The sequence below is a fragment of the Caloenas nicobarica genome, unplaced genomic scaffold, assembly GCF_036013445.1.
Source record: "Caloenas nicobarica isolate bCalNic1 unplaced genomic scaffold, bCalNic1.hap1 Scaffold_371, whole genome shotgun sequence".
NCBI classification, from domain to species: Eukaryota; Metazoa; Chordata; class Aves; order Columbiformes; family Columbidae; genus Caloenas; species Caloenas nicobarica.
The window spans coordinates 81,878-109,563 of NW_027017360.1; the positions used below are offsets into that span (position 1 = coordinate 81,878).

General features: G+C 49.1%; 1 long non-coding RNA gene across 1 annotated transcript; it reads left to right on the top strand.

The window, feature by feature from the left end:
• Positions 1-26,927, top strand: LOC136002789 (uncharacterized). The gene is made up of 3 exons (XR_010608006.1): positions 1-218; positions 503-539; positions 26,765-26,927. It is a non-coding gene; the product is annotated as an uncharacterized LOC136002789 (long non-coding RNA).
• The last annotated feature ends 759 nt before the right edge of the window (positions 26,928-27,686 follow it).

Here is a 27,686-nt window from a genome sequence, read left to right on the forward strand (position 1 = left end):
GATGCCTAAGCGAGTCACTCGGAGGAGGCAAAGCGGGCGGTACCACAACTTCTCGGCGGCGCGGAGCGGCGCGGAGCGGCGCGGAACGGAGCTCGCCGGCCGGATCGCTCCCATGTCAGGGCAGCGGTGGGGACCTGCACTCCGCTAGCGTGAAGCCACTGACCTCTCCCCTCTCCTCGCCCAGCGATGTATTCACTGCTCTCCGCCTGCACTTGCCTGTAAGGATTATGGCATATTTTAATTTTTTTTTTTAGTAGTATTTTTTAAAGATTTTTTTAAAGTTGTTTTTATTTTTTTTTTTTTTTTAACTTTTATTCTGGAGGCTCCGGTGGCATTTTGCTTGCAATCAGGTGGTAATCGGGACCCGAGCCTTTTTATAAGCTGAGCATCGCTCTGCGCCCTTTAAAAAATTGCAAACAAAAACAAAGAAAAAAAAAATCAGCTTTAACCATTTTACCACATCATTTGATATTTTGTTGCCTTTTTTTTTTCTCCTCTCCAGATGTTTACATTTCCTGCTGCTGTGCTTTCAGGTACAGGTACGTGTCCTTTCTGTCCTCTTTCGCTTTTGGTTGCAAAACAGAAACAAAGGCGGCACGCTGACCTCGCAGTGCCAGGCACTTTTGGCTTGGGCTTTCACTTTTTTTCCCCCTCTAGTTTTTATAGCCGTATTAAACTGATGCCTGTGCCAGATGCTGGAGTGTCACTGGCCCTGGGAAGGGGCTGCTCCTCTCACTGAGCTCCTTTTCAGTGTTTGCTGGTGCGGAGGCTCCAGTGCGGGCTGGGCGCAGCCAGTGCGCCGGTAGCCTCTGCCGTAACGGGATCCTCTGGAGTGCATTAGCCTGGCTAATGATGTGAGAAGGAGTGCTGGACTCTTCTCCTCGCACAATGTTGATTGATGCACTTGCCTTGGAAGAGCAGGCGCTCTCCTGCTCGCCGTCCTTTTATTTTTTTCTTCTTCTTCTCCCCCCTTCAACCCCCCCGTACTAGCAAACTTACTCCTAAAAACTGATACTTTGAAAAACATGAGTTTCCCTAGCCAGGAGAAGGAGGCTGCGTGCTCATTCCCCATTATTCAGTAGAAAGCCGTCCAAGTCAGATCCTGCCTTTGATCCTGCCTCGGCAGGAGCGAAGCAGTTGGAGGAACACCCTGAGTGCCGCGGCTCTGCAGCCCGGCCGCCCGCGGGACAGGGCTGGGGGTGCCGGGATGGCCACAGCCCTGGGGACACGCACGTCCCCGGGATGGGGATTTTAGCCGGGCATCCCGGAGCGAACACACCTGTGGGGCCGGGCAGAGCAGGTGTCGCTGCCCTGGTGGCTCCAGATCACCATCGCGCTGGAGCTGGGGGCCGCTCGTGCCACCCCCTCGGCCTCGCATGGTGCTTTGGCTGGGATTGCACCTGCTGGTCCCGTCGCAGATACACGACGGCAGCAAGGGATGGTCCTGGGTCCTGAGCACAGCCGCAGCCTTGGAGGAGGCTCCATCCCTCCGGCCAAGCTAAAACCCAAACCAGCCCCATCCCCTGCTTCCCCACCCCTCGGAAAAATCCCCGCTCGCATTTTTTTTCCTCATCCCCTCTGAAAGCTGCAGCTCGAACCTAACACCAGCAGACCCTCCCCTCGGCAGAGCAGCCTCCCCATCAGGAGAGGATCCACAGCTGTAAATTACTCTGCGGTTGGAAGGCGTTTGCTGTATTTCTCCGGCGCGTTTTTATTTTTTTCAAGCCCGAGGAATAACAGGCTGTGCAGGGCTCGCAGCGACGGCACCCTTTGCAGCGGGGAGACATTTTTTTGCGCTTGTGCGGTAACTGAAGTTAATCAGCGCTCCAGCCCCCTCCCTCTCCCCCTCCCTTTGGTGCTTTTAGTGAATCAGAAAAAGTTTGGCTGGCTGCCTGGAAAGCACTTGCTAAAATCTGATCTCTTACTTCAGCAGCCTTAAAACTTGGGAAATTATTGGCATTTATACAGTTGGAGCTCGCAGGCTTCCAAAGCAATAAAATAATAATAAAAAAAAAAAAAAAAGGAAAAAAAGAAAAAGCAGCTCAGTGCTCTGGTGCTATTAGAACCATACTTTGCTCCATTGCGTGCTGCTTTTGCAGCATTTTGCGGGATGCGAGGCCGGGATTCGCTGCAGCTGGGCGCCGCGGAGGGGTCCGGGTGGCGGATCTTGCTGGGTGTCACACTGAGAGGTGAACGCTCTTTCGGCAATTAGCGTTGGGAGCCAAAACATTAGATTAGTCATACTCAAGGGCCTTCGAGTGAGTGTCTGCAGTATTAATGGTAGATGAAAAGATGTGAATGCTGTAAGTTTTTATTGCCCATTTTGTTACACTTTCTTTCTGGATTTATTCACGGGATTACATGTTTTGAGCCTGAATGGGAGCGAGGGATTATAGGATTTCTTTTATAATGATCAGTTTGGGTAGGAGTTAGCCTTCGGTGAACTGAAGTAAATTAATGCATCACTTAGGTTTAATATTTATTTAGGCTGAAGGAAGTTGTTTAGTTTTGCTTAAAGGGCTCTGTGTTGTATTGGGGAGATTTAAGAGTGCCTGAAATGGATTATATTCTAAGGCCGCCTTTTGCCCTCCCATGCAAGCCGCGATCAGCGGGTTGGCCCGTGTGTTAGTTTTAGGATTAGGCTCCTCCGCTGCTGACTGTTGCCCTGTGGCTCTCTACGCAAAGGTAAAAATCCCTCCAGCATGTGTTGAGGCTGGAGGTATTCTGGGGCAAAATAGAATGGCTCAGGTATTTTGTGTCTTCTGCTAGTTACTGGTGTACAAAGGCTGCAGTGCGTTGGCGTGCAAGCCACCTGCGTTAGGCGGTGTGGTGGCTCAGTGCTGGTGGAAGGTTTTCTCCTAGACCCTGAGGTCCTTGAAAAGCCACCCGTACGTGACCCTGTCAGGTGCAGCATTGCCCGTGGGTGGGTTGTGGCAGGACAGGGGAGACGTTCCCCAGCCTGGACTGCGGGGAGGTCAGAGGGACGGGAGTTTTCAGGAGCAGGATTTAGACTCCTGGACGAGTTGGGCTTTTCCAGGGCTTTGCCGTTGGGTGACATTTCCACGGAGGGACACTGGGGAACAGTGTGCGGTGGGTCGGAGGGGAGCACAGGCAATGGGTGCTGGCGGCTGTGAACTGGCACCGCAAGAGCAGCTCCGTACCTTGCAGGACTGTGGGGAGGACAGCTCATTCTCCGGTCCCTTGCCCCATGGCAGGAATGTCCCTGTCTTGTTTTCTTCTCTCGAATCTTGAGAAGTTCCTCTGCTGCTTGAGGTTGCTGTGGACCCAAAGGCGGCAGGGACATTGGATCTCCTTGGGGACGCTGGAGAGATTAATCGATTTACACAGGTTGTTCTTAGGCGTGCTGTTTCACTGCTGGTGACTATACTCTCCCTCTATCACTTACCTTTAATATCCTTCCGTTTAATTCTCCTGCTGCCTCTTCGCACTCCCAGGAGCAATTTATCCTCCGTGTGCTTTTACTCTCTGCATGTCCCAGAGCAGTTTCAGGTTTGGCCTTAGAGTCAGTCCCTGTTCTTCACATGGGCGAGAAGCCCAGGAGCACTTTCCATGGATGGAGAGGATCTCCCATGCTGTGCTGGCTCTGGCAGCCCTGGTGGCCCTTAGGACATCGGGTTTGGGCATGTGGGACTCCAGGAGCTCAGAGGTCGCCCTTTGCCAGTGCAGATGGGGGCTGGAGGCAGCTTCGGTGTCAGCTGAGCAATAGGATTCGAGGTTTTGGGTGCTTCCCTGGCTTGCAAGAGCTTCCAGCTCTTCTACCCCTGGACCAGCTCCATGGTCGGCTGGAGCACAGGGTGACACCGGTGCCAGCTGCCCCGGCTGTGCCATGGAGCGCAGGCTGATGCTGCCTCAGCCTCTTCCCTGCCCTGATAAACCTCGGCATGTTCTTCTGCATGAAATGCATCTACCTTAGATTATGAAAAAGGTCCCTGATAGGGCCAAATCCTTTGTTTTTATGGTTCCTGTAGGTTAAGATCCAGTTTTGGAACCTGATCCAGAAGCAAACAGGAGGTCAGAGGATCGCACAAGGCAGCACCGGGCTATTTTCACATCTGCTGGTGTTGCGTAAGAGGAAGGCTGCTGCATGCCATGCCTAAGCTGCTGTGTAGCGACAGACAGTTATTGTTTGGGGCTTTGTAAAGTGAGACACGGAGGAGCGTTGCTTCCACACGTTCAGCAAGCCAGATCCTGTGGTCTGGCGAAGCCACACGCAGCACATGTCGGAGGCGTGAGCCTGCCGAACGACTCCCTCCCTTCTCCCTGTCTGCTCCTCCGTGGACACGAGCGCCACTGGACGGTGCCTGGGACGCTGCTGTGGCCAAGCCAGAGCGTGGTCCATTCACAGCCTGAGCAGCCTGGCTTGCCGTGGGGCTCGTGGCCACCCCTTCTGCGGGCATGAACTGGTGCTGGGGATGAGAGTCCCCGCTCACCCTGCCCTCGCCCAGCGGGGTCACGCTCGCGTCTCCCCTCTCTGTGGGTGGGCACCCACCTGCCTGCGCCCTCCCTGGGTGGCACGAGCATCTGTCTCGAGATGGCAGCCAAGGCTGCGTGTGCTGCTGGGGATGGAGGCTCTGGGATGCGCAGCCCTCGCCGCGGGATGGGACAGGTGCTGTTTGGATGGGACAGGTGCTGCTTGGATGCAACGAACCGCTCTGCTCCTCGTGGCAAAGCCCTGCGTGCCGACACTCAGCGGGGACCTGGCACCCCGCAGCTCCTGGGCTCATCCTGCCCTCGCCACCTCTGCTCAGCCCGGACGGGGACCACCGAGTCCTTGGCATGGTGTCTCCGTGCTGACACCAGCTCTGTGACAGCCTCCGAACCCCCTCAAATGACAGTGGTGCTTATCCATGAGAACATCTGAGGTCAGGTCTGCTTTCCAGCCTGAGCTCACCCACCCCGCACTTGTGCGGGGCTGCTAATGCGCAGGCTGCAGAAGTGACGGTGTGAAGGACAAAACACAGCAAAAGTGGTCTGGGAAAGGCTGGGAAGCTTTCTGTCATTTTTTTTTTTTTTTCTGATCACAGCCAACTCTTAATTACTAGGCAGTGAGAAGACAAGAGAAACAGCATAAGCAAACCCTGATTTAATTAGCGGAGGAGGAGCTCAGTGACGTTGATGAAGTGCATGACCCTGTCACAGGCTGGAGCTGATGCGATGGTCTGTGGCTCTGGGGGTGTGACGCTGCTGGCCTCGTGACGGGGGACACGATGCCTGTTGGTGTGGCTCCACCAGTCTGCCACCCGCAAGGCTGGGCTTGGCAGTGTATTAAAGAATTTGATCCTGTTTAAAACCCCCTTGCTCTCCAGGAAACGACCATACCCTTGCCACGAGGGATTTTTATTCCCCGTGCTGACTTCTAGCACTGGCCCGTGAAGTGTTGTGTCCTGAAGCTGCCCCTCACGCGGGCGCTGGTGCACACTTGGGTTCTGACGTGGGAGAAGCGAGACTGAGATTCGCGTGGGGTGAGTGCAGGTGGGGGTCCTGCCCCTACACAGATGGGGGTTCGCAGCCTGTGCCTCCCCTGGCGCCGTCGGCTCCTGCCCTGGTCACACGCCGCCTTGGCTTCCCACGGTCCTTCAACGTGCCAGGACAGGTCCTGTGCCAGAAGAGCCCTCAAACGCACCGTTAGCAGGAAAACGTGCAGGGACAAAGCTGTTTCCAGAGCCTCTTCCCAGCGAGGCAGAAACAAAGGTGAACTCCCTCAGCATTTGGGAGCTTGGCGTTTTCTGGGTGTGTTGTGGCAGCGGGCAGCGAAGCAGAGCTGCTGCTTGGAGGCTTCGATCCGCGCACCAGCCTGGATTGCAGTTTGCTTTTTCAAAGCTCTCGAGGTGTGCAAGATGCTTCAGACAAACAGAGAAGGACTCAGGTGCCAACGAGAGTACATAGGAGGGTATAGTAGGTGCGGGGTTCAGATTTCCTCTGTTCGAGATAGCTGGTCGTGTCATGGTTGTTATATTTAATTTCTATTTTGCTTTCCGTATTGCACCTGGCATATCCAAGCTGAGTGAGGTGAGTGATGCTGGCTTTGGAGCAGTGCTGGGTTTTGTAGGATGGTTGCATGCTCAAACCCTGCTCATTTTCTGCTTGCAGAGCAGCTTGGCCGCAGCGTGCCAAGGCAGGGAAGAGTGGAATGGGCAAAGGGTGATGCTTTCCAAGCCCCGTGGGTGCGTTTGGGATGTGGTGATGCTGGTCCTTTAGTGAGGAGGAGGTGGGGGTGACTGCCGAGGGCTTCTGGGGGCTCAGGTAGGATGAACGGCATTGCTGGGACTCAGGTGGCCACTCAGAATATTTGATTTTCCTGTAAGTTGATAGCGCCAAGCTGGTCGGCTGGGCGAGTGGACATCTCCCTCCATTGCGGGAGACTGAGCTCAAGATAAAGACTCCTCTGGGGCTGAAAATGCGGTGGGTTTGTTTTTGATCTATAAAGCTACTTCCCGGATCCTTGGGAGTATTTTTATGTGTCTCTTCCTTTCCGTAGGAGCTGGGGAAACCCCTGTCCTGCTCTCTCCTCCCTTCACCCTTGCTGAGCAATAGCTACTTTTGCTTTGATTTTCCCCAGATACGGACAGTTTAGATATCTGATGTGATAAGAGCAGGTGAAAAACGTGTTCAGGCAACAGCATGATTTAAAAAGGAAAAAGAAGGAGTGGCTGCCGTTGGTGCCTGGCCGAGGTGTGTGAGGATGGGTACCTGCTGCCAGGCTGGCCGGGCTCTCTGCAAACTGCGAGGGCTGGGGTGGGTCACACCGTGTTGGAATCTGTGGTCCCGACAGGTCTGAACCTTATTTTTTTTTTTTTTTCTTTCCTTCCCTGGGTTTTTGTGTTTTGATCTCCCACGGTTCCATTACAGCAGAAATTATGCAGAGCCGTGCATTAGGCTGCCTACCTGGTATGTCACTTCTGTGTCCTGCTACCTCTCCAGATGTCCGTGGAGGATTAGGCACCCAGCGAAGCAGCTGGAGGAAAAGTAAGAGAAAGAAAAAAAAAAAACCCAAAAAAATAGAAAAGACTGTCTGGCTCTGCCAAAGTATTTTCCTATTGCCATTCAGCAGCCTTACCATAGCATGAAGAGAAAGAAAGGGGAAGAGAGAGAGGAAGGAGGAGGCTTAGTCTGTCATGGTCTGCCTGTTTCCCTTTGTGCGGGCTCCTGGCTGCGCCGGGGGCTGTGAGCCGACGCACCAATCTTCCCAAATCGACCAGGGCAGGTTGGGGGGTTCACCAGCTCACTTCGATATGGGACGGGGCTCCCTGGGCTTTGACACCTCCCTGTCTGTTCTGCCTGCACCAACAGCTGGATCTCAAGCTAAACCACGGGGCAGCGTTTTCCACGTAGCAACAGCGCATCCTCCTCTGGCACAGCACCGTGCCCTTCGTCAAACTCCGCTTACGCTCTGCTTGCTGCGAGCATTTGCTTTTTTTAATGAGAATGTCTGCTTTATTCTGCTGCAGCCAGCGGAAAAGGGGTCGTACTGGGGGGAAATCTGAAATGCCTTGAATGTCCTGACCTTAGGGTGTTAATACGGTGTCCGGCAGCATCCTCCTGCAGACAGGTCCGGTCAGTGCGATGTTGTTCCTGCTGCCTGTCCAGCCTGCTGGCGATGCTGGCTGGGGCCAACTCTGCTTTGGGGCAAACTGGGAGGAAAGGGGCAAGATCTGAGGCTGTTGGTGTTGGGTTATCACAGCCCCTGCCCTGGGGGCAGCTGAAATGGGATGACAAGTGGGCAGCAGGGAACAGTCCTGCTCACTGCCGTATGGCTGGTACTGGCAGGAGATGTGGTTCCTCTGTTAACGTTTTATAATCCAAATCTCTGATGAATGCTAAACCTTGATGAAGGTCACATATTGCCTCGATACAAATACCAGAATGCAGCAATTAATTAATAATGGATTGGTCCTCCTACAAGGTATTTCCAGCACTCCTTATTCCTCCCAGTTGCTTTTTCTCCTGCTTGATATTTCAAATCCTCTTCTTTCCTGCTAAAATACTATCTTTGGCACCATTTTTAAGGACAGATTGTTAAAAAGCTGTTGTATCTTTTGGAATATCTAGAGCTACTCTTCAGCAGAAATGCAGAATTAACAGAAAAACGCAGGGATCCCTGGTGGATAACTGGGCTTGCGTGTGCATGCTGGGCGATGCTGGGCATGGCTGGAGGGATGCAGAGCCCTGGGAATAGAAATTAGAGTGTGGGATGAAGGACAATATTGATAGAAGGGCATTTTGCTGCTTCTCGGTTGCTGTTAATCCATTTGAAGAGAGGGCTGGTTTGGAAACCCGATGCTTCAGTCGCAGGTGTTCCCTCGCCTGCAGGTGGGAGCGGGGTCACCCCATCCCAGCAGACCCCGGGCAATCCGCTGCCCTGCTGCTCCGTGGGCTTCTCCCATCCAATTGTCGGGTACGGACCTGAACAGATACTAATATTTATTTTCCCAAGTTGGATTCAAACTACAGGCAGAATTTGACTCAGTTTTACGAATGTACAACAGCGAGCGGGGTATGTACGCTCCTTCCAGCCATGATTTCCAGCTATAAAATGAAAGCTGATTTTGACCCCCCTTAAGCTGGGAGTCCTTAAGGTCACAATCCTGTATGAGGAGCATCAGTGCCTCCCTGTGAGGCTGTACTGTAAGACTGCATGGTGCACTGCAGTATTGATTATCTGTAAAATAAATTATGATGTATGTAGTGCAGGTTTCTGACCCCGTGGTCGCGACCTTGCGGTGATTGGGGCGACTTCCGACCAGCTGAGATCAGAATAGCAAACAGCCTCCCAGCAATCAATACAAAAAACCAGCAGGTCTGATTGTTGGGGCCTTTTACAGGAATAACGTTGGATGCCACGTACATGTGGCATTTTTATTCTGGGGACCGGGCAGTTCTATAAACTTCACCTAAAATGAGATGTGAAACTCTGTGTCGGGTGTTCTGCTCTGTGACAAGTCAGCCCAGCCACGGGGCAATCAGGGACGGAAAACCTGCAGCGCAAAAGGGCGCGTGTGTGTTTCCGTGCTGGGGTTTTTGATGATCGGCAAAGCTGCTGGGGCTGAGGTGGGACAGGAGGAGCAGGCGCAGCACTGCCAGCCCCGGGCATGGAGGGACCGCCCTGCTTATATTGTGTATTTATTTTGTGAGTTCCAAATAGCATTATCTCAGCCCCTACAAGAGAACTGTTCTGACCCGCAAGCCAAACTGACGGCTTCATGGCAGAATTGATATCGAGATCGCAGTAGTGCGTTTTCAGAGGTGCGCAGATGCAGCTACAGACCCTGCACCGTGCTGGGAGGGAATGAGCTGCCTGCTCCGGTGCTTTGCTGGGGCTGCTCCCCAACCTGTGTGGGTGCAGCTGAGCCACCAAAGCGCCAGCGAGGTGTGGGACAGGACACTCTGAAAGCATCATCCTGGCTCCTGACCCTGCTAGCGTGAGGATCGCGGCGGTGCCTCCGGGTCCTGGGTCATTCGGGCTGTATTCCTCTGATTTGGAGAGGGAGCAAATAAATGGGAATAGGCACAGGGATTGCTGTTGTGCTGTTTATGTTGAAAGAGTGTTTAAAAGGCATTTAGATGAGGTTCTTAGGGACATGGTTTAGTGCTAGAGTTAGGTTAGATTATGGTTGGACTAGGTGATTCTGAGGGTCTTTTCCAACTGAAATGATTCTATGACAATATGAATTTAATTGCCATTTGAATTTAACGAACAAGAAAATGGAATTTATTTGCTCAGTTTTCATTCTGGGAGCCTGATTTTTTTCCCCAGCGTGCACCATCACCCTGTGTGCCAGGAAGCTGAATGTCACCAGATTAAGTTGTGGGGTTTCACTTCTGAAGAAAATCTGAAAATCTGCCCGAACTCTGATGCCGGGCCAGCAAGGCTGATCTCACAAAGCTGCTCTGTGGGCAGGGTGCTGGGCAGCTATAGGCATTCCCAGAGCAACCCGGGAACTGTTCATACTGTTCCATGGGCCCCCTTTGTGTGCCAGGCGCCACGGGCTCCGCCCGCTCCCTTGCAGAAGGATGCTTGGGATGTCTGGACCAAGGTTTGGTACTTTGTAGTATCCTGGTGCTATAGGCACAAATGCCAGTGGTTCAAAGAAAGGGCTGTCGGGGAATCTCCAGTATCATGCCGTAAGGTCTGCTTTCTGTGCTTGCCTACAACTGGCCTGAATTTCTCCCCAGCAGCATTTTTCCCGGTGCTGGTGACTGGTGATGGGTGCAGCAAAGTGCGTTGGGTTCCCCCTGGTACCCTCCAGCTGGGTGGGGATGCAGCAACCCAAACCTCGGGAGGCGCCTTAGTGCTTGTGACACCTCTTTTTCTTTTTTTCCCCCTTATTTAAAATGTTTCAGAAAGGATTTATTTTCCAAAATTATGGAGAAGTGTTCCCTGAAAATGGGAAAGCTGCAATCTAAATTAATTAAAACCAAACAAAACTTTTCCCTCACTCAACAAAGAAGAAAGATAAGAAATGCTATTTTTCCAGCATTTGCAGTGTAAAGATTTCCATGCAGGAGTGCAGCTAATAGAGATCAGTACAAATCTTGTATTAGAAAACAAACCGTGCTTTTCATTTCTGGCCCTAGGCTCACATGTTTGTTATATCTGATCCTGAAGGCAGATTGACAGTTTGGTTTGGATTAAATTCAACACATGGTTTATGCCATACTTTTGATAAGGCTCAATATTAATCTGATTTTTTGTGTCTGCTGTCTTTAGTACATGAGCAGCACGATTGTCTGTTCCTAGGAATATTTTCACAGTGAAACCATTGAGGAATTTATTTCTGGAGGGAAGATGAAATTACTGGTTTTAAAAACTTCCAAGATCCCAAGCAAAGTTGAAACCCATTAACTGCAGGCAATAAGCTTGACATGACCTGGGCTCATTTCGAGCTATTTTATTAACTGATATACAGAGCGTTTTCTTTAAATATCTTTGGAAAGGCAGCGAAGGAGGAGACTGGATCACGCAGAGGGACCAGAGCAGGTTCCTGTACTTTTACCACCATCATCAGTTCACAGTTCTGGTTAGCCGGGAATGAAGATCCTCACCGTTTGCACCTGTGTGTGCTCGTGAGCTCAGGTTTCTTCACTGAATTATGGGCATTGCTGCGGTTTGCTGGTTCCCTGAATGACCTGTGGTACATCCCAGAGATGGGCTTTTAGGTACGTTGGCCCATTAGGTACAAATAGCTGCTTACTTGTATAAGTATATATTTATTCCATTTATAAATGGGCTTCACTTTCGAAAGCTGGTGCATTTTGTCATTATTCTGTTCCCTGTAAAGTGAGTAAAAAAAAAAAAAAGGTAGAAGAATTGGGAAGGCGGAGGATGGAAGGAGAAGAGAGAAGAGGCAAGGGAGAAGTTGCTTGTTGCCTTTGAGCTCTGTGGCTCAGCAGTTGGGTGCCTGGAAACCCGGCTGCAACGCTTTGCTTGCATCCTTGCTGCAGGATGCAGCGATCTGTTGTGGCTCATTTTGGGGCCGCCTCCACCTCCGATGCAAATGTGGCAACTTGCAAATGTGGTTATTTTGTCGGGGTGAAGTTGGTCCCAAAGCTTGTCTTGGGTGCTTGAAGATAACGGGTGCTGACAGGAGCTGTTGGTTGTACGGTGCTAGAACTGGGTGCTGGAAAAGCTTGGACTTGGCGGTGATGCTGAAAGCAACTGAGATCCTTATCCCAACTATATGTTACCTCCATAAAAGTGAAATTAATGAACATTGCTAGGGTCTGCATTGATTTGAAGTGTATTGCACCCAGTGAGATGCTTTGATGGGATCTGCTGTGCGTGATGGAGCTCCGGGGCATGTATCTTGGGATGACGTCCTTGTTTCTCAGCGTGATGGTGCCAGTTCCCTGTATCTCTCCGTGCTGGGTGAGCCAGAGATCCCCAGCCTCAAATGGAAAATGTGTGTTTGCACAATTAGCGTAGCCCCTTCCTTCCCTGGGAGCAGAATGGTTTACTGATTTCTTTGGCCCGCTCACCCCACCTATTCAGCAATAATGACCCTTCCACCCCAACTCTAAATCATCCCAGCCCGCCTTGCCCGTAAGCCCTTTTTGGGTTGTTGTTGGTATTTATGCTTGTGGAGGTTTATGATCTGTCAGCGCTGGCTGCTGAAATGCTTTATTTATCCATACGCTGGGCCACACAGGGAGCGTCCTTATTCTGGTATCATGTTCAGGATGCTGTAGTTAAGGTTTGTGTCAGCACTTCCATGCACAAACCTTGTTATTCAGGGGTTTTGCAACTCCATGGAAAAGAAAACCAGTGACCTGGCACGGCGAGGGGAGCTCAGAAGCACACATAAAAGCCCAGCAACCCACTGCCCATTTAGGGATTATTAGATGGGCAACCTCTTCCCTCGAGGAAAACAGCCAAAAACATCCTCCTCCTTCGGTTTGATTTTGTGAAAAGAAAAACCCCCTTTTGTGTGCTTGTATGTGTCAGATAGGGAAAACCCAGTGAGGTAGGACCCAGGCTGGGATCCTCTCCGGATACTTAGAGAATAAACGTCGGGCCAATGCGGAACTAAGCTGTTTTCTCCTCCGAACACATCGTGTGCTGCGGAGGGTTTGGAGGAAGCAGCGCCTGCTCCCTGGCCCCGTGGCCGCCCAGCACTGCAGCCCTCTGAACAGTAGGCGACGGGGTATATAAATGTGATTTATTGCCCTGTTAGCGCAGGAGCTTGTGGGCTTATAAATTACTTGGAGATTTCTTGATAATAGAAGGAGTGTGGTATAAACAGGAGAGAAAATAGGGCTTGAGAATGTATTTCAAAGAACTTTCAGGGAAGGAGAAGTTAGGTGGCTGTTGGCAGGTACGGGGTGATGGCTGGTGGTGATGGAGGAAGAGCCTTTACAAACCAACCCAGCCTGAATTTTTTTTTTTATTGCTCCCTCTTACTGGCTGATGTGTTTTGTGGGCGCTCCATGGAGCAGCCTGGAGCAGAGTTGATAAGTCAGAATGAAATGCTGGCGTAGCCGTTAGCCCAGGACAACAGGCTGGGACACAGGGTAAGGGCTGGGAGCCTCTCTGCAGGCTTGTGAGAGCGCCAGAATCATAGAATGGTTTGGGTTGGAGGGCCCTCCCCAGCTCCCCCAGTGCCCCCCCTGCCATGAGCAGGGACATCTGCACCAGCTCAGGTTGCTCAGAGCCCCGTCCAGCCTGGCCTGGGATGTCTCCAGGGATGGGGCATCCACCACCTCTCTGGCCAACCTGGGCCAGGCTCTCACCACCCTCAGGGCCAACAATTTCTTCTGGCCCGAATCTCCCTCCTTTAGTTTAAAACCATCACCCCTTGTCCTATCGCAACAGGCCCTGCTAAAAAGTCTGTCCCCATCTTTCTTATCGGCCCCTTTTAAGCACTGAAAGGCCGCACTAAGGTCTCCCTGGAGCTTCTCTTCTCCAGCTGAACCCCCAGCTCTCTCAGCCTGTCCTCCCAGCAGAGCTGTTCCAGCCTCGGGTCATTTCTGGGGCTCCTCTGGCCCCTCTCCAGCAGCTCCATGTGTGTCCTGTGCTGAGGAACCAGCACTGCAAGGAGGTCTCACCAGGGCGGAGGGGATGAGGAGCATCTTGGGTCTGACTGAAACAGAGGTGGTTCCCTTCTCTTCTGTTTTCCCCTGAAGCTTTTTGAGCTGGCCATACATTTTGCTCACTGAATGGGAACTTCTAGGTCATTTTTGAACACCTTGTTCTCGCGCTGGGGATGTTCTTGGTGTGAAGTTGTGCTTTGCTGATGGCTTCTGGAAGCTCTGTGGTACGTTAGTGGTTTCAGGTAGGGCCACCCTGGAGAAATAGTAGGAAACAGAAAAGGTTGTGACTTTAACTGAGTTTTGCTAAATGAAAGTGGGTGTTCTCAGGTAAGTTGATTTGAAGAGATTTATTTAAAGTTAGCAGCGCATTTTCAAATGGAGATTGGTTCTGTCTGCTTCCCCCATCAGCAGGGCTCCTGTGCTGACGTATTTGGGGTTCAGAGCGCTCCATCCTGCCTCATAGTTCATGAAATAGGTTTTGCAAGGCAAGCAAAGCATAAAGCAATTTCGAAAGAAAATCTCTTCCTTGCAGAAATGAAGGAAATTTTGTATCTTATGTTTCAAATAAGTGAATTACTGATCAAAATAATCTCTGGAAAGCCCTGTTCCAGAAATAGCTTGCTAGACTTCATGTACAAGGGTAGAGAATTATGCAGGAGCAACTCTAATATTGCAGGTGCTTTGTCATGGTAACCTGAGAAGGGGACAAGGAAGCTCGTCAGCAACGCATCAGCAAAGTGTGCGACTGAAATAGGGAAAAGCCATCTGAAGGACAAGGGGATGCTCATCTCCATGGCTGTGATTTCACAAATTGCAATCTATTTTTAGGTGAATTGCTGGCCTTTTCACCCTGACTGCTCTTTTTCAACACTGTCACCACGGGACCTTGCCTTCAACAAGTCCCAGTGGGTTCAGGGAGCTCCAGTGCTCGTTCCTGGGAGCTGGGCTTTTGCTGGATTGTGCCGCGCTGTCATCCCAGTTCCTGCTCTCTCCTGTTTGGGATCCTCCAACATAATTTACAAACCGAAGCCTTCTTTGTGGCACAGCAGTGCTGGGAGTCCCTGGGCCCCTGCATCAACAGGGCAGATGAATCTTACGTCCCCTCTGTCCCTTTTCTGTGAATTTTGTGCACTTTGCTTTTTAAAAAGAGGGTTGTGCCCCTTGGCCTTCCAGCAGTATCCCAAGTCAGGACTCCTCTGATGGACTACTTGGGTATGGTGGGTGAAATCCAAGGACAGAGAATATGTCACTACATATTGTCGGCATCACTGGTGAGTGGGAACTGGAAGGAGAAAAGGAAATGCCCAGTGGCGGTTGGTATCTCATTGGGTTTTTAGAGCTGAGGAGAAGTTACTGTCTGTGGAAATCATAGCTTGAAGTTTGCAGAGATCTTCACATACAACTCCTTTTCCTGTTTTGACACTAAAAGCTTCGGATCAGCCTGGCACTTAAGGAAGGGCAGGTTAAAGGGACCCCTCGTAATGCTGCCACGTGCCGGCTGCGCTCAGCAACGCCAGCCCTCTTGCCACGGCTTTATTTCTCTGGGTTTGGGATGAAGAGCCCAGAGAATCTGTCTCCCAGGCTTGTCATCCCCATCAGTGCTGTAATTAGGATTTGAAGGAGAGATCAACCGGAGACACAGGCTTTTTCCCCTCAGGAACTAATATTAGCAGGCTGGTATTCAGGGAACATGTAACCATTGAGGCTGCTGTGCATTTACCCGTTTCCAGTGATGTTTGGTATCTTCCATAACATCCTTGTCCTGAGCCTGCAAACATCTCCCTTCAGAGCAGTGCTGTTGGAGATGGTGGGAATAAAGATGATCAGTTGAGTGATGGAGAAGATAAACTCTAAATGAAAGAGGGGAGGGTGCAAGCTATGGAAGGGTTTTGGATCTCAAACAACTTATGTCAGCCAGTCCTAAAAGCGGGCATGAAAAAACAGGCTGGTGGGAATGAAGGCAAGGCAGAAGTGAGGTATCGGCAGCACAAACATCACCATGGAATGACTCCTGCAATTCCAGTAAATCCCCCGATTGGCTTCCGGTTATCGTTAGGTGGATTAACCCCTCTGTCCTTGTCTTATGTTCCAGCACAGTGTAGATGGTGCCAAATGATGGGATGAGCAAGCAGTGACACCTGAGAAGGTCCCTTTCCCCTTGGCACTGTTCCCGTGTGGGGTCACTGTGTGTTATCTTGCCAGAATAAGCAGGAATGAGACCGGTTGGAGCTTGGTAATGTGTTTTCAGAGAGGAAACTTGATAGAGGAAAAGTGGCACGGGATAATTCGGCAGGGTCTGAATGAGCTGTGTACTTTTGGAGAAGCCACCTTTCACATGAGGCCAGTGCTTGGGAGCCACGGTCCAAGAGACAGTTGTTAGCCACATCTCTATTTTCTTTGCAAATTCAATGGAAAAAGGTGTTTTGGAAATCCTGCCCAGAACTCGTGTGCACTGCTTGGCAGTTGCCATGTTTTACCCTAGAGGGAGTTGCTTTTCTGCGCTGGGAGCAGGATCTGTGTGTTCCTTGGACGATGTCAGGGGACCGGGATGAAAGGAGTTACCAGGGGAAACATCACATCACTGCTGTGGTGCTGCCACTGCAAATGTTTATTTCTTTTATGGGGAGATTGGTCTCTGGTGATCTTCTGTCTCCTTCTCATGGTTGTGTTTTCCTGAATATCGCTTGGGTTTCCCATGTCTCGTGCTTTTGCTCCTGTTTTCATGGGGGTCCCAGCTGGGCTGGTGTCGCAGAAGAGCCGGAGCTGTCACCTTGATGGGCCTGTGCCTTAAACTGGTGTTGTAAGTCCTAAGGGTGAATGACTCTGCCTTTTTCCAGGGTTTGGAAAACCCCTGACCCATTTCGGGAGAGTGGGCTTGGGGTTTCTGCTCTGTCCCGCTGCTGTGGCCAAATGCGTTTGCAGCTGGAGCATCCGCCCCGGGAAAAGTTGCTGCTGTTGGAGGTGGGGAGAGAAAAGGTCAGGAGTGCTTTGAACCCGGCACGTTTTCCAGTAATTGGGCTCAAGTCTCATTTGAAGAGATTACTGGTAAGTATTTTTAGTGGGGTGCCAGCAGCTTTTGTCCCAGGAGCACCTGCTGGGCACCTCCACCGCTGCATGTGGGACGGGGTGAGGAGGGGAGTACGATGGGGACAGCCCGGCTGGCAGCAACACTGGGATGGTTTGGGATGTGGAGGGGCAGCCCCCTCACCTTGTTTCTCCCCTTCACGGAGCTCCCTGTGCTTTGTGGAAAGGCTTTTCCTTTGTTTGGGAGCAAGTTGTCCACTGCTGCTGGGTTTGCCCCAAAAGGAAGCTCTCCATGGCTCACCATGCAGGTGATACACGCTCAGACACGGGTCACTGCACTGCTGCCTTCTTGGGAACCAGGTTTGCTCTTTGTGTGTTTTGGGCTGGAGAGATTTTACATTTTCCTCTCAAGGTTTTATTTCTTGAATGCCTGTTTCAAATGCTCAAAAATACTAATAGACAACTACTTGCAACAGTTTGAATTGCTGAATGGTTTTAATTCGTGCATATCATGGCAATTTATTTCAGCAGGAGTACTTTCTCCATAACGAAAAGAAACTTGCTTTTTTTTGGTTAAGATAGTGCAAGCCGTTGTAGCATGCCAGGCTCCCTGGATCCAACTGCTGGCTTTGTGGATCCATGATTTCCCAGAGGTTGGTTTGGCTGTTCCACAAAGCCTCGTTGCAGTTTTCTTTGCAGCGATACCAGTGCTGTGAGGAGGGACCCAGGCATGAAACTACTTCTGAGCAACCCTTGTGGCCTGGTGCTGGCTGTGAGGAGCGGGGACAGTGGCACAGAGCCAGGCAGGGGTCCTGAGTCATACGTGGCCACGCGAAACCTGAAGGACGTCGTCACCATTCAGCAGAGCATGCGGGGAATGAATGAATATTGAAACTTTCCCCTGAACAGAGAGTGGGAGATATGGTGGGAAGGGCGAGAATCATTTTGGGTTTGGTTTTGTCGAACTTTTGTTGTTGAACTTGATAGTGTTGGAAATAACTGTGGCGAAGTGTCAATGATGGGATCTTAGCTCTTCCCCACCAAAACCATCTGGGGAGAAACCACGGTAGGAGATTTCAGCTGTAAAGGGGGAGTGTTTTGGAAAGCTTAGGCTTGTGGAAGCAGTGATTTTTGCAGATCAGGAGTGTTGTAGTGTAACACATCCTTCTTCTCTCCGTGGGTTGTGTGTCTCAGGGTGGGTTTGACCTCCATGGTAGGACATGTCCAATATAAAGGCAGGGAGGTCTTGGTCCTGGAGGGAGTGCGGGGGCTTCGCCTTGACCCTGGATGGCTCTGCCAAGGTCTAAGGTGAGTGGCAGAGCTAAATAAACAGCTAGGGGATACCAGGCCAGCTTATTCCTATGTTTCTTCCAGTTTTAAAAAAAAAAAAAAAAAAAAAAAAAAAAAGGCAGTAATAGATGGGAACATCGCACATTTTGGAAAAACACGTGCTGAACATTGGAACAAATTTGGAGCCCTGCAACCCTGTCTATCTGACTTCTGTCTGGCCAGTTTGACAGCTATGGTATTAACGCTTGCAGCTTCTTGCAGCCCAGGCTGCACAGAGATGCCCCGTGGAAGCCTGAGGTGACCTCGTGAAACCAACTTGGGAATGTAATGTGTTTCAGTAAGCAAGGGAGGAATCTGCTTGCTGAGCTGTTTGTTTGCTTTGATTTTAATATCCTCTGTTTTTCCCCCTACATATCTTTTTGAAACCCCTGTTCTAATTATTCTGGAATCATCACGCTATTTCCTAAAAAGATAGTTTCAGTAAGATGTGTTTGGTTTTTTTAAAATGGAAATGTTATGGATTTTGTGGGACAGAGTTGTAGCACTCGAGCAGAGCTAAACTGCTTTGCGCCCGCATAGGCCTCAGGTCTCTCTGCATCAATATCTCTTCCTGAGATCCTGTGACCTTGTGTCCCAGTTTGGGAACCCCAGAAAGGAAAACCAGAGTTACTTGACTAATGTGCAGTTTGGCGCGTCCATCTGCTACGTGGAGCATCTCGGTTTCACCCTCGAGACTTCAGTCGGCCAATGGCTGGAGCTGCAGAACCAAGCACCTGCATATCCCTCTGGGGACATGAGGACTTGCAGCGACCCTTCAAAATCATCCAGGGGGGGACGAGGTGCCAGTGCTGGAGTCGTCGCGGCTGCACAACATCGGGTGGCCTTGGTCGGATCTTCCTTCCAGCACCGACCTCCCTCGCCAGCAACGTTTTGCCCATTGCAGTGGAAGTCAGAAGGACCACCCAGTTCTGATAAGGGCAGTTGAGAAAGGAAGGGGAAGATTGTGAAAAGAGGGGCAAAGGGGCACAAAGGGAAGGAAAAAAAAAACCACCCCACACCCCACCGCTGAACAAAAATGAAGATCAAGACCGCTGTTAAACACACTGCCTGCGAGGGAGGTCTCCACCGTGCCTTTTCTAATCTAGAGCCAGCAAGGATTGTATTAACAGCTTCAACGCAATGGAACAAATTAATCCCTGATGTAATTGAAATCGGTGAGGTCTCACAATAGGTGAGTTTGACCCAGTGGGATAGAAATAGAACAAGTATTGGAATGAAGGAGTGAAATGAAGTCACACTGTTCAGACATTGGTATTTCATTCCTAGAAACAAAGGCCAGACAAATGCAGAGAATACATGGCTCTGCTGGGCATGGTTGAAAGCTGCTCAATAATATCAAGCTTTGAAGGGATATTTCTGTGTGGAGAGGAAGTATATAGCGGAGATATAACAAGCATTAAAAAGAAAGAAAGACAAAGAAAGAAAAGAAGAAAGAAAAAGCCCTGCTTGCTCGTTGCCTGATTGATAGCTGTGGTAAAATACTACTAGCCCATAATTTTTTAAAAATAAATAAAACTAAAAAAAAAAAAAAAACAATATATCACGACTGGAGAAAAATAAGTAAGAAAAAGATTAAGTTCTGAATTGTATTTCTGGAGAATCAGAACTGCCAAGAGCTCATGGAGGGGTGGGCTCCCTCGTACAGGCTGCTGAGCTGCTGTTGCCTGTGGTAATTATATTAATAATGTGACTTGGGGGCTGCAGCAGGTGACCTGGTTCAGAATCCATGGAAACGGGCAGGTGGAGACGTGGAGAACGGGGCTGTTGGAGCCTGTTTAGGAGCAGCAGCACTCTCATGATGGCCTTTGCATGGGCCGGCAGCGCTGGCCGGACCGTCCCTTCCCCTGGTTGCAGGTGAGTACAGCTGGGGTTTTAAAGTCATTAATCGAGGCTGAAACCCTGCTCTTCCCCAGACTGAACCGTTTCCCAGGATGGAGCAAGTTTAAAACGTCACCATCTCACAAATGGTGCGTTTTCACAGTTCTGGCTGAGGCTCACTCCATCATCAAACGGAGAAATTTGGTTTTCTCAAAGGCGGCATCATCTTTCTCTAGAAAATGGCCAAATAGTGACTGATGGGCCATAAAACATTCATTTCCTTGGGCTCTCTCAGGTTGCAGTTTCTTGGCACTCCCCGCTGTGGTTTCATCCCAGGCGCGGTAACACCGTCTGCCGTCTGAGGACTGATGGACACGTTGCTTTTGGGGAGCAGAATAGCAGTGGTACAGAGCTTGGCAGGCTGGTGGCATCTCGGGGAGATGCTAGGGGGTTTGGCTGAGCCGTAGCCAGATTTCTCATAGACTGTGTGTTTCAAAGAGAAGGAAGGTCTTTCGCTGCCCAAGGAGATTTAATGTATGGCTTCTCTGAACGTGGCAGGCAGCTCTCTGGAGGAAAAGAGACTCTACTTGCAGAGCAGCTTCTGGATCCAAGTATGTGTCACCTCGCTGAGCTGTATGTCCCCTCTTCCAAGCCCTGGAAACTTCTCTTCGGGTCTTGTTTAACATTTCTGAAATCCAAAGGCATGGGCAGGCTCGACCCCCTCGTCACCCCATTTCCTTCTCCTTTCCAGCTCCATCCCTACATGTGCTTCACTTAGAGCACATTAAAGAACAAACATCATTGAATTTCATGTACTGCAGAGACTTGAAAGCGCTCAAGTCAAAGAAATGAGGGGCTCAATTTTGGAGCGGAAAGAGGTCTGGGTTTCTCTCCGTGGTGGGCTGATGTCCCCTGCGTGGGCCGTGCCAGGGCAGAGCTCAGTACCCGCCCTCGGAGCAGGAGCTCTTCGATGACAAGGGACCCGGAGGTTGTCTGGTCCTTGGCTTTTGTCCCTTCCCAGCAGTGTGAAATGGAGGTTGGGAGGAGAGCAGAGAGAGGAAATCGCAAGGGGGAAAAGTATTATTCAAGCTGAAGGATGGTGTTGGTACAAGAATAAACAGATGTGAACTGTATGTATGTATACGAGTTAGAAAATTAAGGCAGAGAGTATTAGGGAGGTGAAAGATACTTCTAAGGAAATAGCCAAAAGATGGTTCATGATTTAATTTATGAATGGGTGATAGACTGGTGCAGCTCTTGTGGAGTGAGGTCTTTTGGCATCTGGGTTTTAAATACATCCGTGCTTGTCTGATGAAATATTTTTTTCCCACTGAAAAAGAAAAAAAAAAGGCAAAAAGCATTTCAAGTGTAATCCTTTGTAAATTCCATTGGTGGAGTCTTTTGTGGAGTTTGGGAGTCTTGTGTCTTCTGAACAACGACTTCCATGGTGTTGCCCTTCCTCACAGTGCATCCTGGAGGGTGCACGGTCATCGTTCAAGACGATGTCTCCTAAGACCAAGAGCAGGACTTAGCTTTTTGGATATTTTTCAAGGAAAAAAATACTTTTCCTTGGATAGCAGGAGGAAATCACTTTGTAAAACAACACAGAAACAAAGGTCTGAGTTCTGTTGTTTTGAAAGGTTTACTTACATTTGTGCAAATCTGTGCCCTTTGCTCTGAGCTCCTGCTGGGCATTGCAATATGGAGCTGCTTTGTGTTAGATGAAATTCCAAATGTGCTTCTAAGCCCAAAGAAATGACACGTTAAAGCAGTGCACATCCACTTCTGTCTTGTTTTGAACCAGGCTTTGTGACCTGAAAGTAACAACATCCTGGCAATGGATTGGCTTTGCAGTTAAGAGGAGGAAAAAGCAGAAAATAAGGAGTGCATTGTGTTTCACTGTACGTCGAGGACGGGGAGCTTGCAAATCCCGCTGTAATTGGCATCGAGGAATTCTGCCAAAGTCATGGGAGCAAAGTGGTTTGTTACTTGCCTTTGCAGACTTGAGAGAGATCTGTCTTGGATATCCTCTTGTTGACCTTATCGAGTTAACTTTCATGTGTTTAGAAGGTCATGGAGAAAATCATTAATATTAGAATGATTTGATGGCTGAAAGGTAATAAGTATTTCCTCCTTATCAGATTGGGTTTGAAAGGACTTCGAATAGCTTGGTTTGTTTATCTTTTGCAATCGGTATGGCCCTTAGCAAGAGGGATTTTGTATTCCTAGCTCAGTTTGGGGAATGACATATGGTTTGTTCTCTGATGAGGCTGGGAGGCTCCATAGGATAAAAAGCTGAAAATCAGGAAATTCTGAAGTCCAGCTCCCAGCTAACTTGGCCATGCTGTGGGTCTTGGACACCGCATGCTGTAACGCTTTGTGACACAAACAATAACAACAATATCCCATTTTACTGGAAAGCCCAAAATAAAAAACTCGAGCTGTGTAGAGGTTGGTTGGATGGATGGAAAGGCAAATCCCATAAGCATGCCTTGACACCCTGAGGGTTTCATTGACCTTGGTGGGTCTGTGGTTGCTTTCTGTTCAAAACGAGGCAGAGATGTGGCATGAACTTGTGCAGGACTGATGTCACCCTGCTGCTGGCAGAGGCTTTGGCTGTTCTTGAATGTTTCTTGGCTTACTTAATGGTGAAGCCTTGGGCTGCATCAGCAAAATGGTCTTCCCCTCACCCTCCATCTGGGACTTAACAAATAGGAGAGTCATTCTTTAAGCTGAAGGATCATTGTAGAGCCATTTAAGATGAAATCCGCTCATTGTTTGAGAATCATTTGGCAAAAAAGTGCTTGAAAAATCTCCCAGTGTGGGCTGTCGGAAGACAGATGTCGTTTCTGGTTTCTGCGGCCCTTTGGAACAGACGAAGGACTAAACGCGCCTCCCTTGAATTATTGAGCAAGTACAGCGGAGAGGAGGGACAGCTGCTTATTTTCAGGAGTAAGGCAATTCTGATGCATCCGTGGCTCGAGGTGATGGTTGGTTTTGAAAGGAATGCAGTTTAATCCCTTGCGTAAACTCCTGTATTGCCACCTGTATTTTTAGGACATCTCTGTAGATGTATATTGTCGCTGAAAGATGTTGTGATAAATAAATACTAAATAGTTGGGAAACTGCTTGAAAAGCAAAAGAGGAAGAATAAAAATGAAACTGGATTTGATGCTCTCTGTTTTAATGACTGGGATTTTGCAGACTATAAACCAATGGCACTGAACAAGATGGAGTTATTTGAAACCCACTATCCCGAGATGCTGAAGTTGTCCTGCATAGACAGCAGCCCACAGCAGTTGGATAGATTTGCAAAATAGACCACAATACAACCCCAAATCCCACCAAAACACTGGAGGAGACCCAGTAGTGCAAAAAATCCTTTTCCTGTCCCTGGAGAGTGTCCTACAGGGTGCATTCCTGCTCTGGAGCTAGAAAGTGCCAACAGCTGTCATTTCAGGGACCTGGACCCACAGTCTGTAGCCTTTCCTACCTACAACACAGATGTGTGGATGACCAGATTGAAAGGCCAAAAAAAAAGCAATCATTTTGTGTATTATGTTTTTATTTCCAGTAATAACATATTAATAGTAAGAAAAAAAAATTGCTTTGGTGAACAGAAGTGAAAGCCCTTAAGTTTTCAGGTGGTACTTGAAGACATTTCTGCACTTGTTTTTGTGTGGTCATGATTGTTACAGAAATGTATTTGTGGGTAGATGGACTTGGTTTCAGGTGACCTTCTTGAGTGAGTGTTGGTGATCAGTTACCGAAGGAGGCATATGTTACTAATTTTTTAGAGATTTATGAAAGAGAGCCTCTCTTATGGTATATATAAATGGACTTTCGTATCTCAGTAAAGTTAGCTGCTTGAGGGAGTATGCTCCTAGGGCAGGGGTACAGTGAGAATGGATTTCAGTGATGACCAAATAGGTTTTATCTCATGAAATCGACACTGCGTGAAATTTTATTTCAGAATATTGATACTCTCTGCTGCGGGCTGGATGCAGCCCAGGCTGGCATGGCTAATTCACCTTGGCCACGCTCCAGCAGATCATCCTATTTCCACCGAGTGGTTAAGCATGGGCTTATCTTGAAGCAGGCAGCTGAATCCTTTTGGTTTCACTGCTGCACTGGACCAGGGGATGGGTCAGCTGCAAGGAGAACTCGTGGCACGTTCCTCCTCCAGGATTTCTTCCCCTGGGTTAGAGCTGGCCCTATTGCAGAAGTGATGGAGTCATAGATGCTCGGGCTGACTTTGTCAGGGCTCGGTGTCCCCTGCTGATCCCCGCGTCAGGTGGCTGCTGGGCTTGGACAAGCTGTTGGGGTTGTGGGTGACAATGAGAAGGAGATGTCATCCCTCCTGCCCTTCTTGTGATGGCAGGAGAACGGTGACAAACATGCACAGGTGGGTTTGTGCCTGTGCAGAGCTGCCCACGGTGCAGGACGGCACCGTGGGTGCTGGGGCCTCTGTCTGCGAGTGCTTCAGAGACAATTAAGACAGATGATTAAAACGTGTTTTGGAAAATAGATTGCCTTTCCTTTTTGAAGTTTCCAAGAAAGCAAAGCAACCTGCCCTTCCACAGGCTTCAGATCCCACCTGTTTTGCTTTTTTTCCTAGAAAAATGTGAAATTCATTAACGTGTGGCGAAAGCAATGTAACGACCTCATCTTGATTTAAAGTCTGTTTTAAATCTTAAAGTGATGGAGCCAGAATCTTAACTGCAAATAGCCTTGCTGTTTGCAGGTACGAGGCAGACTGTCAACATTACTTTAACATCTCTATTTTTACTAGCTAAGCATCCTTTGCAACAATATCATTTGAAAAAAAAAAAAAGGCAAGAAAAGATGTAGGAAGACAAAAAGAGCTGGATATTATTCCTGTTAAAAGCCAAGTCCTGGTTGCTGTGCTCAGACGTAGCCGTGGAAGAGGAGAGTGAGCAGAGCCTGGCTCCGTGGTGGCCCCGGCTCCATCCACATCCCGTGGTTCCTCCTGCCAAGGGCTGTGGCTGCTTCTCCTCTCACATCCTCAGCTTTGGGTCACGGCTTCTTGCTGCGCTGTTTTCTGAGAGTGGGGAGTATCCCTACGATTAGTTGTGTAATTCTTGTTTATCACTTGTGTTGGCGCCTTGAGTGTCTGTTTAGACCCAGCGTTGCCCTGAACCTCATTTGGCACAGCCTGTGGGTTCAGCTCCTGCAACCTCCTGAGTTCTGATGGTAAAATAAGAGAGTTAAATTGATTTTTCTCCTAGGGCTTGAGATCCAAACAGCATAATCCCAGCATTTAATAAGGGCAGCAGATGCAATCCTGCAACATCCCTGTGAACCTCATTGCTGTTGCCACTGTGGTGAATATCGTGTTTGTGTTTGGGTTGCTTAGTGAAGATCTGGTGCTAAGCAGCACTGCCTGCCCAAAGTTCCCCTCCTGCTGCTGATCCATGTATCTGCTTGATAACTGGAAATGCTAAAAAGTTCTTTTCCAGGTTTTGACTTTCAGGGAGTATTTGACTTAAGAGATATTTGCTGATACGAGATGACAGATGCAGGAGGCTGAAATGGGGGTGGTTTGCCTGTTGTGGCCACTTGCTCTTATGAATTTTAGCCTGGAATGGACCCGAACAAGCGTTTATTTACCTTTTTTCATTTGCATTGCCAGCTCCATCTCCACACTAATATATCAGAACACTGTTGCTTCCAGACTAGCAGGACAAGCGTGCCATAGTGTGAATGTGTTAGGAGAAGCAGTAACTCTGCTAAGAGCAATTATTGTTCCTCTGGCAGCCCCAAACCTAGGCATCATTAAATTCCTACGTGATGCTTATAAGCATCATTAAATTTCCATGTGATTCTCATTTTGTGGTGGATTTTGCCTCTTACATGCAAGTGTTGCACAGCATTAGAGCTCACCAACAATAAGTAGAATTTGAATGGTCTTTGTCTTGGTTGAATTTAAAAATTGCCAATTGTGCAGTAGTTTCCTGTATGTGCTACTCGATAATCTTTTGCTTTTCGTTTCTAAATAATTTATCATCCTGCTCTCAGGGACAGATCATGGAGCAATTTCTGAGCTTTCATATTGTTTGGGTACAAGGTGCTTTTGGGTGCTTTCTGCCCAGCCTCGCTGTCTGGAGGGCATCTTGAGAACATCTTGGTTGTCAGGTCCTCTGACCTTGAGCAAGGCGGGACCACTCTCTGGACGCAAAAACAGGAATCCTGTTTTGGTGTTTCTTGGGAGCCGTAAGGTAAGATAGGAAACAAGATCTCCAGAGAAGTGCAGATGAGTCAGAGAAAGTTTCTGATAATGTTTTAAGGCTGGAGTGCACTTAAGGTTAATTTAATCTGTTGGCCAGCAGAAACAGATGAAGTGGCTTGAGCTCTTGCTGGTCCTTGTTATCTCTCCCAAAGCTGTGACCCTGTTGAGGCTAACAGAGACACATCCTTAGGTAGCCACCAATGAGCCGGCTTCATGTAAAAGCAAAGCTGGCAACAAAGGCTGAAGAGTGGCCGTGTACAAATGGTGCTTTTATCTTAGTAGATTTTATGCCTGGGCATAGCTAGAGTCCAGTCTGCTAACATCAGCATAAATAGGTTTTTCCCTTGACTCCTTCCCTGCAGTTAATCTGGGCAATCAACACCACTGCTGAAAGTGAAATACAAGTTCTCTGAAATCAAGTTGTCCATCCCCTTTCTCCCATACGTGTCTGTGTAACCTGGTAGAGACTCTGCATATGCAAAGGAGAGTCTAATTTACGGCCAGCATGTCTGACCAGGATTAAATCAAAGCAGGACCAAGCAGAAGTTTTTACTCAACGTACCCCCACTCAGCAAACCCCAGGTTTGCTTTACTGTTGAGAGCCAGCTCTGGGTAGAATTACATGTTGAGTGCCTGATCCTGCAGCTGTTGAGTGAAGGGCAGCCAAAGCCGAGTCCTCCTGCACCAGGTTGATGGGCAACGTTTCTGTCCAAGGCGCTTGCTTTGTTTCATGGGCTTCTCTGTTCTCTCTCTCCCCTCCCCATCTGCTCTCAGATGTTTGCTGCCGAGGAGAATGTAGATTTTCGGATACACGTGGAGAACCAGACGCGAGCGAGGGACGACGTGAGCAGGAAGCAGCTTCGGCTCTATCAGCTCTACAGCAGGACAAGCGGGAAACACATCCAAGTGCTCGGCAGGAGGATCAGTGCCAAAGGAGAAGATGGAGATAAATATGGTAAGGATATTTACTGGGATCCCCCAGACTCCAAGTCAAAGGCTGTAATCCTGTGTGGTGGGCTGAGAACCTCTTGGGAGAAAAATAAGAAGCGCAATAACGAACAGGATAAAAGGAAAAAAATAAGCCTTTCCAGGTTAAGAACATGGGGTTTGTTGTGTTGGAGCAGGCTGGCAGCCTGGCACCCAGCTGCAAGCAGTTCCCGCAGTAGCGACATGCCCCAATTTATTAGTCTATGTTGGTGCTTGAAAATTCTTTTTCTGTCCAATGGATGAGCTCACAGTGTATTGACTGTAATTTGTAAACCATACCCAGGTTGGTGACTGGGGATGGTCTTTCCCCATGAACTCCGGGCTTGAGTTTGGGTGAATCCAGTGCTTTGATGAAGGACTCTAATCTTTCTAGGCAGGGAGGATATTTGGTTTGAGCTGAAATTAAACAGACTTGGGAGCTTTGTAGAGTCTCAGAGTTTAAGTTGAATCTTGAGGTGTGTGGATCCTGCAGAAACGCAAATAATTGAAGTTCCCCCGGGCTAGCAGTGTGTTCAACTACTTTTACTGTGATTTGCACACAAGCAGCATGCTAGAAATGCTGCTAGCGGGCTGAATCACTAAAAACTCTGTAATTCTGGTACATTTTGAGGTGGTTGCAGCAGAGATACTTTTGCTCAAGTTGATTGCTGGATTTGAGGGCTGTTCCGAGAACTGGTCCTTTGTGTTTTAGGGATGTACAGCCCCTGTG